Source organism: Anomaloglossus baeobatrachus (assembly GCF_048569485.1).
Source record: "Anomaloglossus baeobatrachus isolate aAnoBae1 chromosome 5 unlocalized genomic scaffold, aAnoBae1.hap1 SUPER_5_unloc_21, whole genome shotgun sequence".
Taxonomy (NCBI): domain Eukaryota; kingdom Metazoa; phylum Chordata; class Amphibia; order Anura; family Aromobatidae; genus Anomaloglossus; species Anomaloglossus baeobatrachus.
Window position 1 is genome coordinate 154,847 of NW_027441797.1, and position 23,443 is coordinate 178,289.

Here is a 23,443-nt window from a genome sequence, read left to right on the forward strand (position 1 = left end):
TATATACAGTATAAGCCCCCCACAGCCTCCCTATATACAGTATAAGCCCCCCACAGCCTCCTATATACAGTATAACCCCCCACACAGCCTCTCTATATACAGTATAACCCCCCACACAGCCTCTCTATATACAGTATAATCCCCCACACAGCCTCTCTATATACAGTATAAGCCCCCACACAGCCTCTCTATATACAGTATAATCCCCCACACAGCCTCTCTATATACAGTATAAGCCCCACACACAGCCTCTCTATATACAGTATAAGCCCCCCACACAGCCTCTCTATATACAGTATAACCCCCCACACAGCCTCTCTATATACAGTATAAGCCCCCACACAGCCTCTCTATATACAGTATAAGCCCCCACACAGCCTCTCTATATACAGTATAAGTCCCACACAGCCTCTCTATATACAGTATAAGCCCCACACAGCCTCCTATATACAGTATAAGCCCCCACACAGCCTCTCTATATACAGTATAAGCCCCCACACAGCCTCTCTATATACAGTATAAGCCCCCACACAGCCTCTCTATATACAGTATAAGCCCCCACACAGCCTCTCTATATACAGTATAAGCCCCCACACAGCCTCTCTATATACAGTATAAGCCCCCCACACAGCCTCCCTATATACAGTATAAGCCCCCACACAGCCTCTCTATATACAGTATAAGCCCCCACACAGCCTCTCTATATACAGTATAAGCCCCCACACAGCCTCCTATATACAGTATAAGCCCCCACACAGCCTCCTATATACAGAATAAGTCCCCCACACAGCCTCCCTATATACAGTATAAGCCCCACACAGCCTCCTATATACAGTATAAGCCCCCACACAGCCTCCTATATACAGTATAAGCCCCCACACAGCCTCTCTATATACAGTATAAGCCCCACACAGCCTCCCTATATACAGTATAAGCCCCACACAGCCTCTCTATATACAGTATAAGCCCCACACAGCCTCCCTATATACAGTATAAGCCCCACACAGCCTCTCTATATACAGTATAAGCCCCACACAGCCTCTCTATATACAGTATAAGCCCCCACACAGCCTCTCTATATACAGTATAAGCCCCCACACAGCCTCTCTATATACAGTATAAGCCCCACACAGCCTCTATATATACAGTATAAGCCCCCACACAGCCTCTCTATATACTGTATAAGCCCCCACACAGCCTCTCTATATACTGTATAAGCCCCCACACAGCCTCTCTATATACTGTGTAAGCCCCCACACAGCCTCTCTATATACAGTATAAGCCCCCACACAGCCTCTCTATATACAGTATAAGCCCCCACACAGCCTCCCTATATACAGTATAAGCCCCCACACAGCCTCTCTATATACAGTATAAATCCCCACACAGCCTCCCTATATACAGTGTAAGCCCCCACACAGCCTCCTATATACAGTATAAGTCCCCCACACAGCCTCCCTATATACAGTACAAGTCCCCCACACAGCCTCCTATATACAGTACAAGTCCCCCACACAGCCTCCTATATACAGTACAAGTCCCCCACACAGCCTCCCTATATACAGTATAAGCCCCCACACAGCCTCTCTATATACAGTATAAGCCCCCACACAGCCTCTCTATATACAGTATAAGCCCCCCACACAGCCTCCCTATATACAGTATAAGCCCCCCACACAGCCTCCCTATATACAGTATAAGCCCCCACACAGCCTCTCTATATACAGTATACGCCCCACACAGCCTCTCTATATACAGTATAAGCCCCCACACAGCCTCCCTATATACAGTATAATCCCCCACACATCCTCTCTATATACAGTATAAGCCCCCACACAGCCTCTCTATATACAGTATAAGCCCCCACACAGCCTCTCTATATACAGTATAAATCCCCACACAGCCTCCCTATATACAGTATAAGACCCCACACAGCCTCTCTATATACAGTATAAGCCCCCACACATCCTCTCTATATACAGTATAAGCCCCCACACAGCCTCTCTATATACAGTATAAGCCCCACACAGCCTCCTATATACAGTATAAGCCCCCCACACAGCCTCTCTATATACAGTATACGCCCCACACAGCCTCTCTATATACAGTATAAGCCCCCACACAGCCTCCCTATATACAGTATAATCCCCCACACATCCTCTCTATATACAGTATAAGCCCCCACACAGCCTCTCTATATACAGTATAAGCCCCCACACAGCCTCTCTATATACAGTATAAATCCCCACACAGCCTCCCTATATACAGTATAAGCCCCCACACAGCCTCTCTATATACAGTATAAGCCCCCACACATCCTCTCTATATACAGTATAAGCCCCCACACAGCCTCTCTATATACAGTATAAGCCCCACACAGCCTCCTATATACAGTATAAGCCCCCACACAGCCTCTCTATATACAGTATAAATCCCCACACAGCCTCTCTATATACAGTATAAGCCCCCACACAGCCTCCCTATATACAGTATAAGCCCCCACACAGCCTCTCTATATACAGTATAAGCCCCCACACAGCCTCCCTATATAGAGTATAAGCCTCCACACAGCCTCCCTATATAGAGTATAAGCCCCCACACAGACTCTCTATATAGAGTATAAGCCCCCACACAGCCTCCCTATATACAGTATAAGCCCCACACAGCCTCCTATATACAGTATAAGCCCCCACACAGCCTCTCTATATACTGTATAAGCCCCCACACAGCCTTTCTATATACAGTATAAGCCCCCACACAGCCTCTCTATATACAGTATAAGCCCCCACACAGCCTCCCTATATACAGTATAAGCCCCCACACAGCCTCTCTATATACAGTATAAATCCCCACACAGCCTCCCTATATACAGTGTAAGCCCCCACACAGCCTCCTATATACAGTATAAGCCCCCCACACAGCCTCCCTATATACAGTATAAGCCCCCCACACAGCCTCCCTATATACAGTATAAGCCCCCACACAGCCTCCCTATATACAGTATAAGCCCCCACACAGCCTCCCTATATACAGTATAAGCCCCCACACAGCCTCTCTATATACAGTATAAGCCCCCACACAGCCTCCTATATACAGTATAAGCCCCCACACAGCCTCTCTATATACAGTATAAGCCCCCACACAGCCTCCTATATACAGTATAAGCCCCCACACAGCCTCCTATATACAGTATAAGCCCCCCACACAGCCTCCCTATATACAGTATAAGCCCCCCACACAGCCTCCCTATATACAGTATAAGCCTCCACACAGCCTCCCTATATAGAGTATAAGCCCCCACACAGCCTCCCTATATACAGTATAAGCCCCACACAGCCTCCTATATACAGTATAAACACCCACACAGCCTCTCTATATACAGTATAAATCCCCCACACAGCCTCCCTATATAGAGTATAAGCCTCCACACAGCCTCCCTATATGCAGTATAAGCCCCTACACAGCCTCCTATATACAGTATAAGTCCCCCACACAGCCTCCCTATATAGAGTATAAGCCCCCACACAGACTCTCTATATAGAGTATAAGCCCCCACACAGCCTCCCTATATACAGTATAAGCCCCACACAGCCTCCTATATACAGTATAAACCTCCACACAGCCTCTCTATATACAGTATAAGCCCCCACAGCCTCTCTATATACAGTATAAGCCCCCACACAGCCTCTCTATATACAGTATAAGCCCCCACAGCCTCTCTATATACAGTATAAGCCCCCACACAGCCTCCCTATATACAGTATAAGCCCCCACACAGCCTCTCTATATACAGTATAAGCCTCCACACATCCTCTCTATATACAGTATGAGCCCCCACACAGCCTCTCTATATACAGTATAAGCCCCCACACAGCCTCCCTATATACAGTATAAGCCCCCACACAGCCTCCCATATACAGTATAAGCCCCCACACAGCCTCCTATATACAGTATAAGCCCCCACACAGCCTCCCATATACAGTATAAGCCCCCACACAGCCTCCCTATATACAGTATAAGCCCCCACACAGCCTCTCTATATACAGTATAAATCCCCACACAGCCTCCCTATATACAGTATAAGCCCCCACACAGCCTCTCTATATACAGTATAAGCCCCCACACATCCTCTCTATATACAGTATAAGCCCCCACACAGCCTCCCTATATACAGTATAAGCCCCCACACAGCCTCTCTATATACAGTATAAGCCCCCACACAGCCTCTCTATATACAGTATAAGCCCCCCACACAGCCTCCCTATATACAGTATAAGCCTCCACACAGCCTCCCTATATAGAGTATAAGCCCCCACACAGCCTCCCTATATACAGTATAAGCCCCACACAGCCTCCTATATACAGTATAAGCCCCCACACAGCCTCTCTATATACAGTATAAATCCCCCACACAGCCTCCCTATATAGAGTATAAGCCTCCACACAGCCTCCCTATATGCAGTATAAGCCCCTACACAGCCTCCTATATACAGTATAAGTCCCCCACACAGCCTCCCTATATAGAGTATAAGCCCCCACACAGACTCTCTATATAGAGTATAAGCCCCCACACAGCCTCCCTATATACAGTATAAGCCCCACACAGCCTCCTATATACAGTATAAGCCTCCACACAGCCTCTCTATATACAGTATAAGCCCCCACAGCCTCTCTATATACAGTATAAGCCCCCACACAGCCTCTCTATATACAGTATAAGCCCCCACAGCCTCTCTATATACAGTATAAGCCCCCACACAGCCTCCCTATATACAGTATAAGCCCCCACACAGCCTCTCTATATACAGTATAAGCCTCCACACATCCTCTCTATATACAGTATGAGCCCCCACACAGCCTCTCTATATACAGTATAAGCCCCCACACAGCCTCCCTATATACAGTATAAGCCCCCACACAGCCTCCCATATACAGTATAAGCCCCCACACAGCCTCCCATATACAGTATAAGCCCCCACACAGCCTCCCTATATACAGTATAAGCCCCCACACAGCCTCTCTATATACAGTATAAATCCCCACACAGCCTCCCTATATACAGTATAAGCCCCCACACAGCCTCTCTATATACAGTATAAGCCCCCACACATCCTCTCTATATACAGTATAAGCCCCCACACAGCCTCCCTATATACAGTATAAGCCCCCACACAGCCTCTCTATATACAGTATAAGCCCCCACACAGCCTCTCTATATACAGTATAAGCCCCCCACACAGCCTCCCTATATACAGTATAAGCCCCCACACAGCCTCTCTATATACAGTATAAGCCCCCACACAGCCTCTCTATATACAGTATAAGCCCCCACACAGCCTCCTATATACAGTATAAGTCCCCCACACAGCCTCCCTATATACAGTATAAGCCCCCACACAGCCTCTCTATATACAGTATAAGCCCCCACACAGCCTCTCTATATACAGTATAAGCCCCCACACAGCCTCCTATATACAGTATAAGTCCCCACACAGCCTCTCTATATACAGTATAAGCCTCCACACAGCCTCTCTATATACAGTATAAGCCCCCACACAGCCTCTCTATATACAGTATAAGCCCCCACACAGCCTCCTATATACAGTATAAGTCCCCCACACAGCCTCCCTATATACAGTATAAGCCCCCACACAGCCTCCTATATACAGTACAAGTCCCCCACACAGCCTCCCTATATACAGTGTAAGCCCCCACACAGCCTCTCTATATACAGTATAAGCCCCCACAGCCTCTCTATATACAGTATAAGCCCCCACAGCCTCTCTATATACAGTATAAGCCCCCACACAGCCTCCCTATATACAGTATAATCCCCACACAGCCTCTCTATATACAGTATAAATCCCCACACAGCCTCCCTATATACAGTATAAGCCCCCACACAGCCTCTCTATATACAGTATAAGCCCCCACACATCCTCCCTATATACAGTATAAGCCCCCACACATCCTCCCTATATACAGTATAAGCCCCCACACATCCTCCCTATATACAGTATAAGCCCCCACACAGCCTCCCTATATACAGTATAAGCCTCCACACAGCCTCTCTATATACAGTATAAGCCCCCACAGCCTCTCTATATACAGTATAAGCCCCCACACAGCCTCTCTATATACAGTATAAGCCCCCACACAGCCTCTCTATATACAGTATAAGCCCCCACAGCCTCTCTATATACAGTATAAGCCCCCACACAGCCTCCCTATATACAGTATAAGCCCCCACACAGCCTCTCTATATACAGTATAAGCCTCCACACATCCTCTCTATATACAGTATGAGCCCCCACACAGCCTCTCTATATACAGTATAAGCCCCCACACAGCCTCCCTATATACAGTATAAGCCCCCACACAGCCTCCCATATACAGTATAAGCCCCCACACAGCCTCCTATATACAGTATAAGCCCCCACACAGCCTCTCTATATACAGTATAAGCCCCCACACAGCCTCCTATATACAGTATAAGTCCCCCACACAGCCTCCCTATATACAGTATAAGCCCCCACACAGCCTCTCTATATACAGTATAAGCCCCCACACAGCCTCTCTATATACAGTATAAGCCCCCCACACAGCCTCTCTATGTACAGTATAAGCCCCCCACACAGCCTCCCTATATACAGTATAAGCCCCCACACAGCCTCCCTATATACAGTATAAGCCCCCCACACAGCCTCTCTATATACAGTATAAGCCCCCACACAGCCTCTCTATATACAGTATAAGCCCCCACACAGCCTCCTATATACAGTACAAGTCCCCACACAGCCTCTCTATATACAGTACAAGTCCCCCACACAGCCTTCCTATATACAGTACAAGTCCCCCACACAGCCTCTCTATATACAGTATAAGCCCCACACAGCCTCTCTATATACAGTATAAGCCCCCACACAGCCTCTCTATATACAGTATAAGCCCCCACACAGCCTCTCTATATACAGTATAAGCCCCCACACAGCCTCTCTATACACAGTATAAGCCCCCCACACAGCCTCCCTATATACAGTATAGGCCTCCACACAGCCTCTCTATATACAGTATAAGCCCCCACACAGCCTCTCTATATACAGTATAAGCCCCCACACAGCCTCTATATATACAGTATAAGCCCCACACAGCCTCTCTATATACAGTATAAGCCCCCACACAGCCTCTATATATACAGTATAAGCCCCACACAGCCTGCTATATACAGTATAAGCCCCCACACAGCCTCCTATATACAGTATAAGCCCCCACACAGCCTCTATATATACAGTATAAGCCCCACACAGCCTCTATATATACAGTATAAGCCCCCACACAGCCTCTCTATATACAGTATAAGCCCCCACACAGCCTCTCTATATACAGTATAAGCCCCCACACAGCCTCTCTATATACAGTATAAGCCCCCACACAGCCTCTATATATACAGTATAAGCCCCACACAGCCTGCTATATACAGTATAAGCCCCCACACAGCCTCCTATATACCTGATCTCCATATATCCCCTATATACAATGTGCTCATACACATGGAGAAACTCCCACCTGCAGAGCCGCACGGTAACGTGTAGCATGGAGTTGATTTCTTGAGGGAAAAACGTCACCGGAAAGGGCGGGGCCTCCTCAGTGTAATTCTTGGAGCAAGAAGCAAGAAAAAAAAAGAAACAAAACGGCAGAGTAGGTGCTAGAATGTACGGGCTCCTGACAGGTATGACGTCACTGGTCATGTGATGGGGCGTGTACATAATGCAGCCTGATGGTTCCAGCCCGACCTTTCCAGACACAAAAACAATGTCTATTCTAAGTGCACGTGGGCACAGAGGGGATTACAATAGATATAATAGAAGCGGGGTCTGGTGCTGACACCCTAAATGATTATGGTAGAGTCTAAATCCCAGTGGCCAGAGGGGCCTCTGCTGACCCATGTGACCGGCCTCCTGTGTGGGAGGAGCCTGTAGTTGCCGGCAGTCAGTGCACAGTTGCTGTTTCCAGCCCTGGGTGTGATATAACAGGAGGTAATATCTGATGGAGGTTATCACATATGAGCCTCAGGGGGAATAAAAAGGGATTGTAGGTCAATGTCTCTGGGTGCAATAGTGTGCAATGCTCTGTCTGTGGAGGGGGGAGGGTGCAATGCTCTGTCTGTGGAGGGGGGAGAGTGCAATGCTCTGTCTGTAGAGGGGGGGAGAGTGCAATGCTCTGTCTGTGGAGGGTGCAATGCTCTGTCTGTGGAGGGTGCAATGCTCTGTCTGTGGAGGGGGGGAGAGTGCAATGCTCTGTCTGTGGAGGGTGCAATGCTCTGTCTGTGGAGGGGGGAGGGTGCAATGCTCTGTCTGTGGAGGGGGGAGGGTGCAATGCTCTGTCTGTAGAGGGGGGGAGAGTGCAATGCTCTGTCTGTGGAGGGTGCAATGCTCTGTCTGTGGAGGGTGCAATGCTCTGTCTGTGGAGGGGGGAGAGTGCAATGCTCTGTCTGTGGAGGGTGCAATGCTCTGTCTGTAGAGGGGGGAGAGTGCAATGCGACCTGCCTGACTCCAGCCTTTGTTTCTTCCTATATCCATCTAGCTATAATGGTAATCTCCAGTGCGGTCAGGACGTGCAGCTCGTGGCGGTATTTCCTATGTGTTAGTCCCTTTAGTAATTCTGACGTCTCGTGTTCTTCTATGAAGCAATTCATTAATTGTAATACGACTCCTCTTATATATCTCGCTTCATGTGACATCTGTCTGTTATTATGTTGTACCGCATTGCAGAACACGTGGCTCCTCTGCCTCTTGGGTGGGACGTGCCTCCTTGGCCTCTTGGGCGGGGCGCAGCTCCTTGGCCTCTTGGGCGGGGCGCAGCTCCTTGGCCTCTTGGGCGGGGCGCAGCTCCTTGGCCTCTTGGGCGGGGCGCAGCTCCTTGGCCTCTTGGGCGGGGCGCAGCTCCTTGGCCTCTTGCTATGAAGGGGTCAATGTCTGTTTTATCGCAGCTGTTCGCAGAGCAGCACCCGGGGTCCCTCTCGTCTTTTCCCATTAGAGGCATGGAGCGGGGGGATAGATCCAGGAGGAGGGGATTGGAGCGGTCACTATATAACAGGGAAGAACATTGGATATTAAAGCTGGAGCCAGAGATCACAAAGGGCTGAATTCCACAATGATCTGTGACTGATATTGATGTGTTTATTACCAGGTGATTATCAGCGCATTCATTATACACAGTTTATGGGAATTTGTGGCATTATTATTATTATTACTAATTATTGGTCATTTTTCTTTATAGAGTTCGGGGCAATATCGGCTCCTACAAAGAATTCTTCCTCATCCACTGAATATGAACGTTTCATCTATTGGAGAGAATCCCACAAGTGACATAAGAGGATATCTCTGTGTGTATATTCTCTGTGCTGTGTATTATATGGGGTGTACTTATATATTCTCTGTACTGTGTATTATATGGGGTGTACTTATATTAATGTTTGTATTGATGCTTCTTGTAATCTGCTATCATTGTAAGTTGTCATTTGCTCGTGTCTTGGTGATTTGATAATTCAGTGTACAAGGACGTCATGATGGAGGTTCCCCAGCCCCTCACATCACCAGGTAATAGACAGGACTAAATGCACACGGCCTATAATTATCTGTATGTAAGGAATGAATTCAGTCCCTGTATGTGTCTCCTCCAGCGCGGCCGGGACCTGGGCAGGCCCATTCCCATTTACGGGTGCTTCCGCAGCTGCGTCCGCCGCTCCTCCAGCGGCTTCGTCGGGCTCAGACATCTTGTTTCCGTCCCCCTTAGCCTCTTTCCGGCTCCTCCTCTATCGGGGCAGGGTTTAGGCCTTCGCGCCTCCACTACTCGAGGAGACGCTCGAGCGGGAACTCTTCGCGCCCAAGATGGCGGCTTTTCAAATTTTCCGGCCGGACACCTCCGGCGGTCACTCAAGTCGCACTTCCACCAGTCGGTAGAACGGTAGGATCCTGTTCGTGGCGCCAAGTTGTCGCGGGCGGAGGAGGGGACGCTGCGCTCTCCCACTGCTCGGGTCCGGCTGCCCCTCGGTGGTGGCTCGAGCGGTGGGCCGGATCCCGGGGACTCGAGCGGCGTTCCTCGGCCGTGAGTGAAAAGGGGAATTTTGGTGTGGGGGTTTTGATTATTGTCCGTGACGCCACCCACGGTTGTGGTGATTTTGGTGACACCACCGCTGCTCTGGATGGGGATCCCGACAGCGGTGACAGGGAGCAGCTTGGTTGTTAGTTCTCCCCTCCGTGGGTAGGGGGTTGGTTGTCCCGGGGCTCGGTGATGGGATAGGGATGGATGGCAGGCGGGTTGCGGGGCCTGGTGAGGTGCAGGGTCGCGGGGGCAGCGCTGTGCCGTACGGCACGGTGGTACTCACTCAGCCAATGATGAGGACACAGTTCTCGGTAAAACACACGGCTGGATGGACGGGTCCCACAGACGGCTGCGGTGTTGTTTCTCCCGGCAGGTTGGTGGTGACTGCCTTTCCCTGCACCTAAGTAGTTTGTACGGTTCCAATGGGTTCCCACCGGTAACCCGCTCCCCGGCTTGAATATGGCCCGGAGGAGCCCCTTTTGACCGCAGGCGCTGGCCCTGAGAAACGGTTGCCTTGGCTGTGGCGGTGTCTCTCTCACTTGGTTGGACTGTTGCCTTCTGTCGGGACTTGGCTGTTGGGAAACCCAGGAGGTTCCCTTCACTAACGAATTTGGCAAATTCACGGCGACTCCTAGCCATGCCGGGGTCCGTAAGCCCCTGCCAGATGGTGCTGGCTTCTCTTCGTGTACCGGTCCGGTACTGCCGGGCCACCGCCCGTCCACGGTCCTTACGGTAGACTCCAAACGGCCACTCCTGCAGACGGTCACCACCGTCTGCCAACCTTGCTGATCTGACCGGGCCACACACCCGGACCAACTTCAGGCTGCTTAGCTGTCACTCTTCTCTCTCACTACTTTCCCTCCTTCCACTTTCACCTCTCAAACTGTTCTGCCTGGTTTTCCCGCCTCCAGGACTGTGAACTCCTCGGTGGGTGGGGCCAACCGCCTGGCCCACCCCCTGGTGTGATCATCAGCCCCTGGAGGAAGGCAACAAGGGTTTTGTGTTCTGACTTCGGTGTGCCTGCTGGGAGTGTGGGTGGTGTTCTCTGTGGCCCCTGGCTTGTCCAGGGCGCCACACTAGTACCAGTGATTGATATTCTTCAGGTGCTCTCATGATTCAGATATATTTATTGTTTAATATCTGACACTTGATATTTGATATTGCACCATTTATGGGTCTCCTTCTGTCATAAATTGTTTTGACACTGTATTGTACTCCATATTTGTACTGTTATATCTATTACTATGACATCGGGGTTTCGGTCCTGCTCAGTGGGTGCTCTTTTGTCTCTATGTATGTTTTAAATGGTTTTAAGATGTCTCTTCTTGTGCAATAAATAAAGGTGTTTTCTTTTATATAACTATACCATTGGTGTGCCCCTGATTGATTGTGCTGAGTCTTTCCTCCTCCTGTTTTGCTTGTCTCCTATTCCACACCAGGGTGCACCCACCAAGATTTGGTCCCAGTATTAGTGGTGCGCTCCGCCCTTCATCTCCCTATAGTAAATGCAGGCAATGTATTGCCCTGGCTGGAGGTTTGCAATTGGCATAAAAGGCATTTCTGATCTGACAGATCCATCTACATGGGCAATGAAAGATGATGGGTCATTTGACGCCCTTGAAATGCGAATCTTTTTGTCATCAATTGGCACAAACTGGTGATTTTCTCTTGTTCCAGCAATTGTATGTCCATCTTTGAACCTTTCCTCTTGAACTACCCGTATTTCGTCAATTTTTTCTTTTGGAACAAAAAAAAAAAAACCTTGATTCCATGCAGTTGCTCGTTGCAAAAGTTGAATAAATCCACCGGGGTCAGTATTTGGTTTTCAGTTGGGCGTTGAAGACTGGCACGAGCTGCCAACCTCTTTGCTGTCCCTCCAATCCCATCACAGGGCGACTTTCCATGACTGGTACCAAAAAAATTCCATTCAGCGCTGATGTTGAAATCAGCATTGTGGTGGCACAAGTTTGAGAAAATTTTTGAAATTTTTGTACTGGGCTGCAGATCCATCGCTGAAGTAGTGGATATGACGAATCCCATAGATGAGAGTCTTGAGATACTCCACAATTACTGTTATGAAAGTGTGGACTGCAACTGTGTCATGTTGTGAGCAATCAGTGATTAGTTATTATTAGTCAATAACTTTTCATAAATAAAAAGGTTTATAGGTTTTTGATTATAATAGACATTGCTAGCAACAATACAACTCTGTAACATGTGATAAGAATCTGAAAATCAAACACAAAATCAATTACGCGCATAAATAACACCATGTTCAGTGGCATTTTTCTTTTCTTAAACTGAGAGACTCCAAAAAAAACCAATGATCCTTGTAGAGAAAAATGTGCTCTAATGATAACAGAATTAATATATTTTAGGGGGACCCTTTTTGAGAAATTTGACCTAAAATAGGTAAAATTCGTTTTTTTTAAGTTTGTCATCATATGTGGGTGTGAATATTTCCACAAATACATATGCTTTGACCGTGGTATTGCAGCAATGCAAAGTCATGTAGATGTTTGGTGTACAGGGCAAAGCACCAGTTACTATTGGTTTTTGGTCTTGAGTTATATATGGGCAAAGTTAGGCATAAATTTTATGCGAGGCGTTTTACAAGCTACTTTGACACAAAATTGCGGCCAAAATATTGTTTTGTCATAGCCGGTAATAATTTTATCGTGTTTAGCAGCAAAAGTTGAGCTAGTATGCCAAATTTCAGCATCATAGCCAGTATAGAACTCTAATGGCTATGTGCCAAAGTTTGCAAAATCCTCTTAGCTGAAGCCGCAGGCTTGGGGGGGCCTCCAGTGAAAGGTCAACAGTGCCCAATGTATTTGAGATCTGGCCCTAAAAAATTACAGAACCTCTTTTCAAACATACATGTACATCCCTATAAATTTTCAACAAAATCGGAGAAGGTCGAGTGGGGACCACTGGTCCACTTGACACGGAATGACCCAGCTTTCAGTCATAAGGATGGCCCCGATGTGGTTTTAGGCACCGCTCAGTATACTGCACTGCTGGCAATGACTTACAGCAGGTTCCAATGCTGAGCGGCTGTCAGTCACTGCGGGGGGCAGGGGATATATGTGGTAATAACAGACATTTCCCTTATTTTCCCACCAGTATCGCTCAACATGAGGAATAGGGCTGAGCAGATCCAGACTGTAAAAGTCCAGATCCGCACAGTTTCAAAGATGCCCGGGTTTCGGCCCAGGATTCCAGGTGTACAATCCGGATTAAGAAATGAAAGGGAAAATAAGAATTAAGAGAGAGTTTCATACTTACGGAGACTAAAGGCCCTGTCACACACAGAGATAAATCTGCGGCAGATCTGTGGTTGCAGTGAAATTGTGGACAATCAGTGCCAGGTTTGTGGCTGTGTACAAAGGGAACAATATGTCCATGATTTCACTGCAACCACAGATCTGCCAAAGATTTATCTCTGTGTGTGATGGGGCCTTTAGTGTCATGGCGGCAAACTTCTTCCGGGTTGCACATTCACTTCGTGTACTGCACAATCAGCTCGTCGCATACACACAGCTTTCCGAGCTTTCCCTTCCCACCGGCCGTCCTGTCGTCTCTGATGCGCCCCCAGCCTGTGACAGCATCTGCCTGCAGTCATCGCGGCTCAACCATAGTCTACACTCAAAGCCAGCAGTCGTTCTCTGTGGCCGCTCACTGTGAGATGTAGCAGATCTGAAAGTGACGTGGGATCTCGTGTGGATTACGCCAGACCTGGAGCGGTGTTTGGGGTTAATAAAATGGTGAAGAAGGGTGCGTTTTGTATGTTATTCCAAATAACGGATTTTTCCTGTGTTTGTACTTATTTACTTTCATTTACAGGTTAGTGTTGCAGGTATCTCATAGACGCCCGTGCCATCAGCAACCTAGGGTTTAGTAGCAGCTGTGCACTTTTATTAACTCTTGCTATTACCCCGATATCCACCCCACCAGGACAACGGGAAGAGCCTGTAAAGCTTCAGGATCTAACGATTGCGGCAATACCAGTCGGCTGCGGGCTGAAAATACTAGACCTCAGCTGGCTTTATCTTGGCTGTGGATGAAAATTGGGGGGACCGCACATTGTTTGTTTTTTTAAAGTAACAAAAAAAATGCAAATTTGGTGCTGAAATCTGGTGCAGACGATTTCAGCACCAAACGTGCACCTCCTGGCACAAAACCGTGGCAAAAATCGCAGCAAAAAAACACGGCAAAAAAATGCGTAAAAAACGGGGTTTTTTTTGCCAGGAGATGTGCATTGGGTGCAGGAATATGGTGTAAAAATTTCAGCACCAAATTTGCATACCTTGACCCAAAAATGCAAAAAAAAATTATTTTTTTCTGCCAGGAGGTGCAAATTTGGTGATGAAATCTGGTGCAGACGATTTCAGTAACAAATAACCACCTACTGGCACAAAACCGCTGCAAAAAATCGTGACAAAAACAAGTGTAAAAAAAAAAACGCGTTTTTTTTGCCAGGAATATGGTATACAATTTCAGGACCAAATTTGCATCTCTTGGCCAATAAAACTGTGATTTTCTGCCAGGAGATGCAGGTCTGTGAACTCAGTGACCTCCACCTGAGGTCAGGTTACCAGCTCATTCATTCTCTGGAGCTCACAGCGAGTGGTCGTGCTCTATGGCCATTTGCTGTGATATTCAGATGTAGCAGAGCTGAATTTCCGTGAGACCTTGTGTGGATTATGCCGGACCTGCAGGGTGTTTAGGGTTAATAAAGTGGTGAAAGGGTGGGTTTTTGTACTTTATTCCAAATAAAGGATTTTTTTCTCTGTGTTTGTATTTATTTGCTTTCATTTACAGGTTAGTGAAGCAGATATCTCAGACGCCTGTGCCATCACTAACATAGGGCTTAGTAGCAGCTCTGCGCTGTTATTAACCCCTGCTATTACCCCGATTGCCACTACACCAGGGAAACTCGGGAAGAGTCGGTAAAGCGCCGGGCTTGTCATATCTAATGGATGCGGCAATACCAGGCTGCTGCGGGCTGAGAATACCAGTCGTGCATTTAGGGAAAATATACATATGAGAATACCAGGCCCCAGATGGCTTTATCTTGGCTGGGTATCAAAATTGGGGGGACCGCACGTCATTTTTTTTTTAATTATTTAGTTAAATTAAAAAAAAAAAGCCGCATGCGGTTTTATCTTAGGCCAGAATTACACTTGCGAGAGTCTCACGTCGCATCACCCGGCACAGCCGCACACTCTTCTGACAGGAGCGGGCTACATGTGTTTCTGTGTACATGCACGCTCATGTTCAGAGAATGGCAGGCCGTGCCGGGTGATGTGATGTGAGTCCCTCGCACGTGTGACTCTGCATACACAGCACGGATAAAGCCCGACAGCTGGGGGAGGCAGCGGGGGGCTTTATCTGTGCTGGCATCAAAATATGGGGGACCCTGCACCAATTGTTTTATTTCTTTATTTTTATACCACCATATTGACCTGCACACACTTGTACTGATTTCCCCACTCACCGGCCATCCTGCCGCATGTGATTGGTTGCAGTCAGTTAACACTCTGCCACTCAGGGTGGGGGTGCGCCTAACTGCAACCAATTGCACGGACGAGCAAAGCAGTGAATAGTCAATTGTTGGCTCCGGAAGGAAAAGCATAACCCGGAAGCAGCTGCCACCATGACACAGCCTTGGTGACTGCAACGCGCGCTCCTGCCCCTCTATCCCTTACACCAACTTTTTTAATCTCCAGATTCTGGTCTCCATAGACTTATATGGGCACTGAATTCCGGATCGGATTGATTTCTTTTTTAAATTGAGTAGGGTTCCGCCGGTCCTGGTTTTTTGCGAGTCCGATCAGCCTTAATCAGGAATAAAAAACTTGATACTGAAGTTGGTTTCTTATTAGTCCAGTTTCTTATTTGAGGCTGAGGTTGGTTTCTTAATTGGATTTTTTTTTTTTAAACAGGGGGGCTTTTTTGTCTTTTACTTCAAATAAAAGATTTTTTTGGGTGTCTGTGTTTATTTACTTTCACTTACAGATTACTGATTAGTGTGTCGCATAGACGCCTGCTATCTCTAATCTAGGGCTCAGTGGCAGCTGTGGGCTGCCATTATCTCATTACCCTGATTGCCACTGCACCAAGGCAATGGGAAGAGCCAGGTCCAGCGGCAGAATTGGAGCAATTTATGGATGCGTCACTTCTGGGGCGGGTGTGGTCTGCTATTGGTAGGATGGAAAGGGCCAAATAATGATGGCCCTTTCCACTCAAATAATATCAGCCCCCAGTTCTCTGCTGTACCTTGGCTGGTTTTAGAAAAATAAAGGGGACCCTTTGTCGTTTAAAAAAAAATAAATTAAAAAAGCGTGGGATCCCCTCTATTTTTCATAACTAGCCAAAGTACATCAGACAGCTGAGGGTTGCAGTCGGCAGCTGATGCTATTCCTGTCCTGGATATGAAAAATGAAGGGGGGACCCACGTAATTTTTTTACCCCCAAAAATTAATAAAATAGCTGTCCAAGTGAGCTAGCCCTCTATCGAGCTATTCTGTTATTTCTTTCAATTATATATGTTCTCATTTTTTCTATCTATTCTATCAATTATCCTAGTCCTATCATATTTTGATTCTCCTTTAAAACATACATTAACAAAATCGCAGCAGAATCGCAGCAGCATTACAAGCGTATTATTAGATTTTCATTCTCTCTGGGACAAGGCGCAGTTTTGGTTGCAGTTTGTGTGCAGCAAAAACAGCAGTGTGCGCATGTAGCCTTACATGACTTTGGGGGACTGATATCACCTCAACATTATATAGTGATGTCTTCTACCCTAACCTACTGTATCCTCACCTATCCCTTAGACTGTGAGCCTTCGCGGGCAGGGACCTCTCTCCTCCTGTACCTGTCTGTGTCTTGTATTGTTTCTGAATATTGTACTTGTCCCTATTATGTATACCCCTTTCACATGTAAAGCGCCATGGAATTGATGGCGCTATAATAATAAATAATAATAATAATGTCTCACATCAAAGTCTGGTCACTCCAGCCGGGCCCAAATGGGTTCTGGGCATCAGAACTGGCAGCAAAGAGGGCAAATAGGCAATTCACCCAGATTTACACAAGTAACTGGTGTTTTATAAACTTCACGTCAGTTTGTTGATAAAAATCTGGAAAAAATAAAAAAACCTAAATAAGAAACCGACTTCAGCCTCGTCATAAAGCAAAGAAACAATAAAGACGACAACAGGAAAATGAAGGAGAGGAAATAACAGAGACCCTGCACCAACCTCCACCTGCAGAGCCGCACACTAGATATATAATAACCTGCACCTACCTCCACCTGCAGAGCCGCACACTAGATATATAATACCCTGCACCTACCTCCACCTGCAGAGACGCACACAGATATATAATACCCTGCACCTACCTCCACCTGCAGAGCCGCACACTAGATATATAATACCCTGCACCTACCTCCACCTGCAGAGCCGCACACTAGATATATAATACCCTGCACCAACCTCCACCTGCAGAGCCGCACACTAGATATATAATAACCTGCACCTACCTCCACCTGCAGAGCCGCACACTAGATATATAATACCCTGCACCTACCTCCACCTGCAGAGCCGCACACTAGATATATAATACCCTGCACCTACCTCCACCTGCAGAGCCGCACACTAGATATATAATACCCTGCACCTACCTCCACCTGCAGAGCCGCACACTAGATATATAATACCCTGCACCTACCTCCACCTGCAGAGCCGCACACTAGATATATAATACCCTGCACCTACCTCCACCTGCAGAGCCGCACACTAGATATATAATACCCTGCACCTACCTCCACCTGCAGAGCCGCACACTAGATATATAATACCCTGCACCTACCTCCACCTGCAGAGCCGCACACTAGATATATAATACCCTGCACCTACCTCCACCTGCAGAGCCGCACACTAGATATATAATACCCTGCACCTACCTCCACCTGCAGAGCCGCACACTAGATATATAATACCCTGCACCTACCTCCACCTGCAGAGCCGCACACTAGATATATAATACCCTGCACCTACCTCCACCTGCAGAGCCGCACACTAGATATATAATACCCTGCACCTACCTCCACCTGCAGAGCCGCACACTAGATATATAATACCCTGCACCTACCTCCACCTGCAGAGCCGCACACTAGATATATAATACCCTGCACCTACCTCCACCTGCAGAGCCGCACACTAGATATATAATACCCTGCACCTACCTCCACCTGCAGAGACGCACACAGATATATAATACCCTGCACCTACCTCCACCTGCAGAGCCGCACACTAGATATATAATACCCTGCACCTACCTCCACCTGCAGAGCCGCACACTAGATATATAATACCCTGCACCTACCTCCACCTGCAGAGCCGCACACTAGATATATAATACCCTGCACCTACCTCCACCTGCAGAGCCGCACACTAGATATATAATACCCTGCACCTACCTCCACCTGCAGAGCCGCACACTAGATATATAATACCCTGCACCTACCTCCACCTGCAGAGCCGCACACTAGATATATAATAACCTGCACCTACCTCCACCTGCAGAGCCGCACACTAGATATATAATACCCTGCCCCTACCTCCACCTGCAGAGCCGCACACTAGATATATAATACCCTGCACCTACCTCCACCTGCAGAGCCGCACACTAGATATATAATACCCTGCACCTACCTCCACCTGCAGAGCCGCACACTAGATATATAATAACCTGCACCTACCTCCACCTGCAGAGCCGCACACTAGATATATAATACCCTGCACCTACCTCCACCTGCAGAGCCGCACACTAGATATATAATACCCTGCACCTACCTCCACCTGCAGAGCCGCACACTAGATATATAATAACCTGCACCTACCTCCACCTGCAGAGCCGCACACTAGATATATAATAACCTGCACCTACCTCCACCTGCAGAGCCGCACACTAGATATATAATACCCTGCACCTGCCTCCACCTGCAGAGCCGCACACTAGATATATAATACCCTGCACCTGCCTCCACCTGCAGAGCCGCACACTAGATATATAATACCCTGCACCTGCCTCCACCTGCAGAGCCGCACACTAGATATATAATACCCTGCACCTACCTCCACCTGCAGAGCCGCACACTAGATATATAATACCCTGCACCTACCTCCACCTGCAGAGCCGCACACAGATATATAATACCCTGCACCTACCTCCACCTGCAGAGCCGCACACTAGATATATAATACCCTGCACCTACCTCCACCTGCAGAGCCGCACACTAGATATATAATACCCTGCACCTACCTCCACCTGCAGAGCCGCACACTAGATATATAATACCCTGCACCTACCTCCACCTGCAGAGCCGCACACTAGATATATAATACCCTGCACCTACCTCCACCTGCAGAGCCGCACACTAGATATATAATACCCTGCACCTACCTCCACCTGCAGAGCCGCACACTAGATATATAATACCCTGCACCTACCTCCACCTGCAGAGCCGCACACTAGATATATAATACCCTGCACCTACCTCCACCTGCAGAGCCGCACACAGATATATAATACCCTGCACCTACCTCCACCTGCAGAGCCGCACACTAGATATATAATACCCTGCACCTACCTCCTCCTGCAGAGCCGCACACTAGATATATAATACCCTGCACCTACCTCCACCTGCAGAGCCGCACACTAGATATATAATAACCTGCACCTACCTCCACCTGCAGAGCCGCACACTAGATATATAATACCCTGCACCTACCTCCACCTGCAGAGCCGCACACTAGATATATAATACCCTGCACCTACCTCCACCTGCAGAGCCGCACACTAGATATATAATACCCTGCACCTACCTCCTCCTGCAGAGCCGCACACTAGATATATAATACCCTGCACCTACCTCCACCTGCAGAGCCGCACACTAGATATATAATAACCTGCACCTACCTCCACCTGCAGAGCCGCACACTAGATATATAATACCCTGCACCTACCTCCACCTGCAGAGCCGCACACTAGATATATAATACCCTGCACCTACCTCCACCTGCAGAGCCGCACACTAGATATATAATACCCTGCACCTACCTCCACCTGCAGAGCCGCACACTAGATATATAATAACCTGCACCTACCTCCACCTGCAGAGCCGCACACTAGATATATAATACCCTGCACCTACCTCCACCTGCAGAGCCGCACACTAGATATATAATACCCTGCACCTACCTCCTCCTGCAGAGCCGCACACTAGATATATAATAACCTGCACCTACCTCCACCTGCAGAGCCGCACACTAGATATATGATACCCTGCACCTACCTCCACCTGCAGAGCCGCACACTAGATATATGATACCCTGCACCTACCTCCACCTGCAGAGCCGCACACTAGATATATAATACCCTGCACCTACCTCCACCTGCAGAGCCGCACACTAGATATATAATACCCTGCACCTACCTCCACCTGCAGAGCCGCACACTAGATATATAATACCCTGCACCTACCTCCACCTGCAGAGCCGCACACTAGATATACAATACCCTGCACCTACCTCCACCTGCAGAGCCGCACACTAGATATACAATAACCTGCACCTACCTCCACCTGCAGAGCCGCACACTAGATATATAATAACCTGCACCTACCTCCACCTGCAGAGCCGCACACTAGATATATAATACCCTGCACCTACCTCCACCTGCAGAGCCGCACACTAGATATATAATACCCTGCACCTACCTCCACCTGCAGAGCCGCACACTAGATATATAATACCCTGCACCTACCTCCTCCTGCAGAGCCGCACACTAGATATATAATACCCTGCACCTACCTCCACCTGCAGAGCCGCACACTAGATATATAATACCCTGCACCTACCTCCACCTGCAGAGCCGCACACTAGATATATAATACCCTGCACCTACCTCCACCTGCAGAGCCGCACACTAGATATATAATACCCTGCACCTACCTCCACCTGCAGAGCCGCACACTAGATATATAATACCCTGCACCTACCTCCTCCTGCAGAGCCGCACACTAGATATATAATAACCTGCACCTACCTCCACCTGCAGAGCCGCACACTAGATATATAATACCCTGCACCTACCTCCACCTGCAGAGCCGCACACTAGATATATAATACCCTGCACCTACCTCCTCCTGCAGAGCCGCACACTAGATATATAATACCCTGCACCTACCTCCACCTGCAGAGCCGCACACTAGATATATAATACCCTGCACCTACCTCCTCCTGCAGAGCCGCACACTAGATATATAATACCCTGCACCTACCTCCACCTGCAGAGCCGCACACTAGATATATAATACCCTGCACCTACCTCCACCTGCAGAGCCGCACACTAGATATATAATACCCTGCACCTACCTCCACCTGCAGAGCCGCACACTAGATATATAATACCCTGCACCTACCTCCACCTGCAGAGCCGCACACTAGATATATAATACCCTGCACCTACCTCCACCTGCAGAGCCGCACACTAGATATATAATACCCTGCACCTACCTCCACCTGCAGAGCCGCACACTAGATATATAATACCCTGCACCTACCTCCACCTGCAGAGCCGCACACTAGATATATAATACCCTGCACCTACCTCCACCTGCAGAGCCGCACACTAGATATAGAATACCCTGCACCTACCTCCACCTGCAGAGCCGCACACTAGATATATAATACCCTGCACCTACCTCCACCTGCAGAGCCGCACACTAGATATATAATACCCTGCACCTACCTCCACCTGCAGAGCCGCACACTAGATATATAATACCCTGCACCTACCTCCACCTGCAGAGCCGCACACTAGATATATAATACCCTGCACCTACCTCCACCTGCAGAGCCGCACACTAGATATATAATACCCTGCACCTACCTCCACCTGCAGAGCCGCACACTAGATATATAATACCCTGCACCTACCTCCACCTGCAGAGCCGCACACTAGATATATAATACCCTGCACCTACCTCCACCTGCAGAGCCGCACACTAGATATATAATACCCTGCACCTACCTCCACCTGCAGAGCCGCACACTAGATATATAATACCCTGCACCTACCTCCACCTGCAGAGCCGCACACTAGATATATAATACCCTGCACCTACCTCCACCTGCAGAGCCGCACACTAGATATATAATACCCTGCACCTACCTCCACCTGCAGAGCCGCACACTAGATATATAATACCCTGCACCTACCTCCACCTGCAGAGCCGCACACTAGATATATAATACCCTGCACCTACCTCCACCTGCAGAGCCGCACACTAGATATATAATACCCTGCACCTACCTCCACCTGCAGAGCCGCACACTAGATATATAATACCCTGCACCTACCTCCACCTGCAGAGCCGCACACTAGATATATAATACCCTGCACCTACCTCCACCTGCAGAGCCGCACACTAGATATATAATACCCTGCACCTACCTCCACCTGCAGAGCCGCACACTAGATATATAATACCCTGCACCTACCTCCACCTGCAGAGCCGCACACTAGATATATAATACCCTGCACCTACCTCCACCTGCAGAGCCGCACACTAGATATATAATACCCTGCACCTACCTCCACCTGCAGAGCCGCACACTAGATATATAATACCCTGCACCTACCTCCACCTGCAGAGCCGCACACTAGATATATAATACCCTGCACCTACCTCCACCTGCAGAGCCGCACACTAGATATATAATACCCTGCACCTACCTCCACCTGCAGAGCCGCACACTAGATATATAATACCCTGCACCTACCTCCACCTGCAGAGCCGCACACTAGATATATAATACCCTGCACCTACCTCCACCTGCAGAGCCGCACACTAGATATATAATACCCTGCACCTACCTCCACCTGCAGAGCCGCACACTAGATATATAATACCCTGCACCTACCTCCACCTGCAGAGCCGCACACTAGATATATAATACCCTGCACCTACCTCCACCTGCAGAGCCGCACACTAGATATATAATAACCTGCACCTACCTCCACCTGCAGAGCCGCACACTAGATATATAATAACCTGCACCTACCTCCACCTGCAGAGCCGCACACTAGATATATAATACCCTGCACCTACCTCCTCCTGCAGAGCCGCACACTAGATATATAATAACCTGCACCTACCTCCACCTGCAGAGCCGCACACTAGATATATAATAACCTGCACCTACCTCCTCCTGCAGAGCCGCACACTAGATATATGGCTGCTCTGTGCTTACAGGACCTGTGA

General features: G+C 48.2%; 1 long non-coding RNA gene across 3 annotated transcripts in view; it reads right to left on the bottom strand.

The window, feature by feature from the left end:
* LOC142258990 (uncharacterized) overlaps nucleotides 1-17,248 on the bottom strand; it is a 39,012-nt gene extending 21,764 nt beyond the window's left edge. The window contains exon 1 of one of the 3 annotated variants that reach the window (XR_012727918.1): nucleotides 17,111-17,248. This is a non-coding gene — a long non-coding RNA (uncharacterized LOC142258990). Of the gene's footprint in view, nucleotides 1-7,566; nucleotides 7,611-17,110 lie in introns of those variants that run through there. The other 2 variants (XR_012727920.1, XR_012727919.1) reach the window with 2 other exon arrangements.
* Between the last annotated feature and the right edge of the window lie 6,195 nt (nucleotides 17,249-23,443).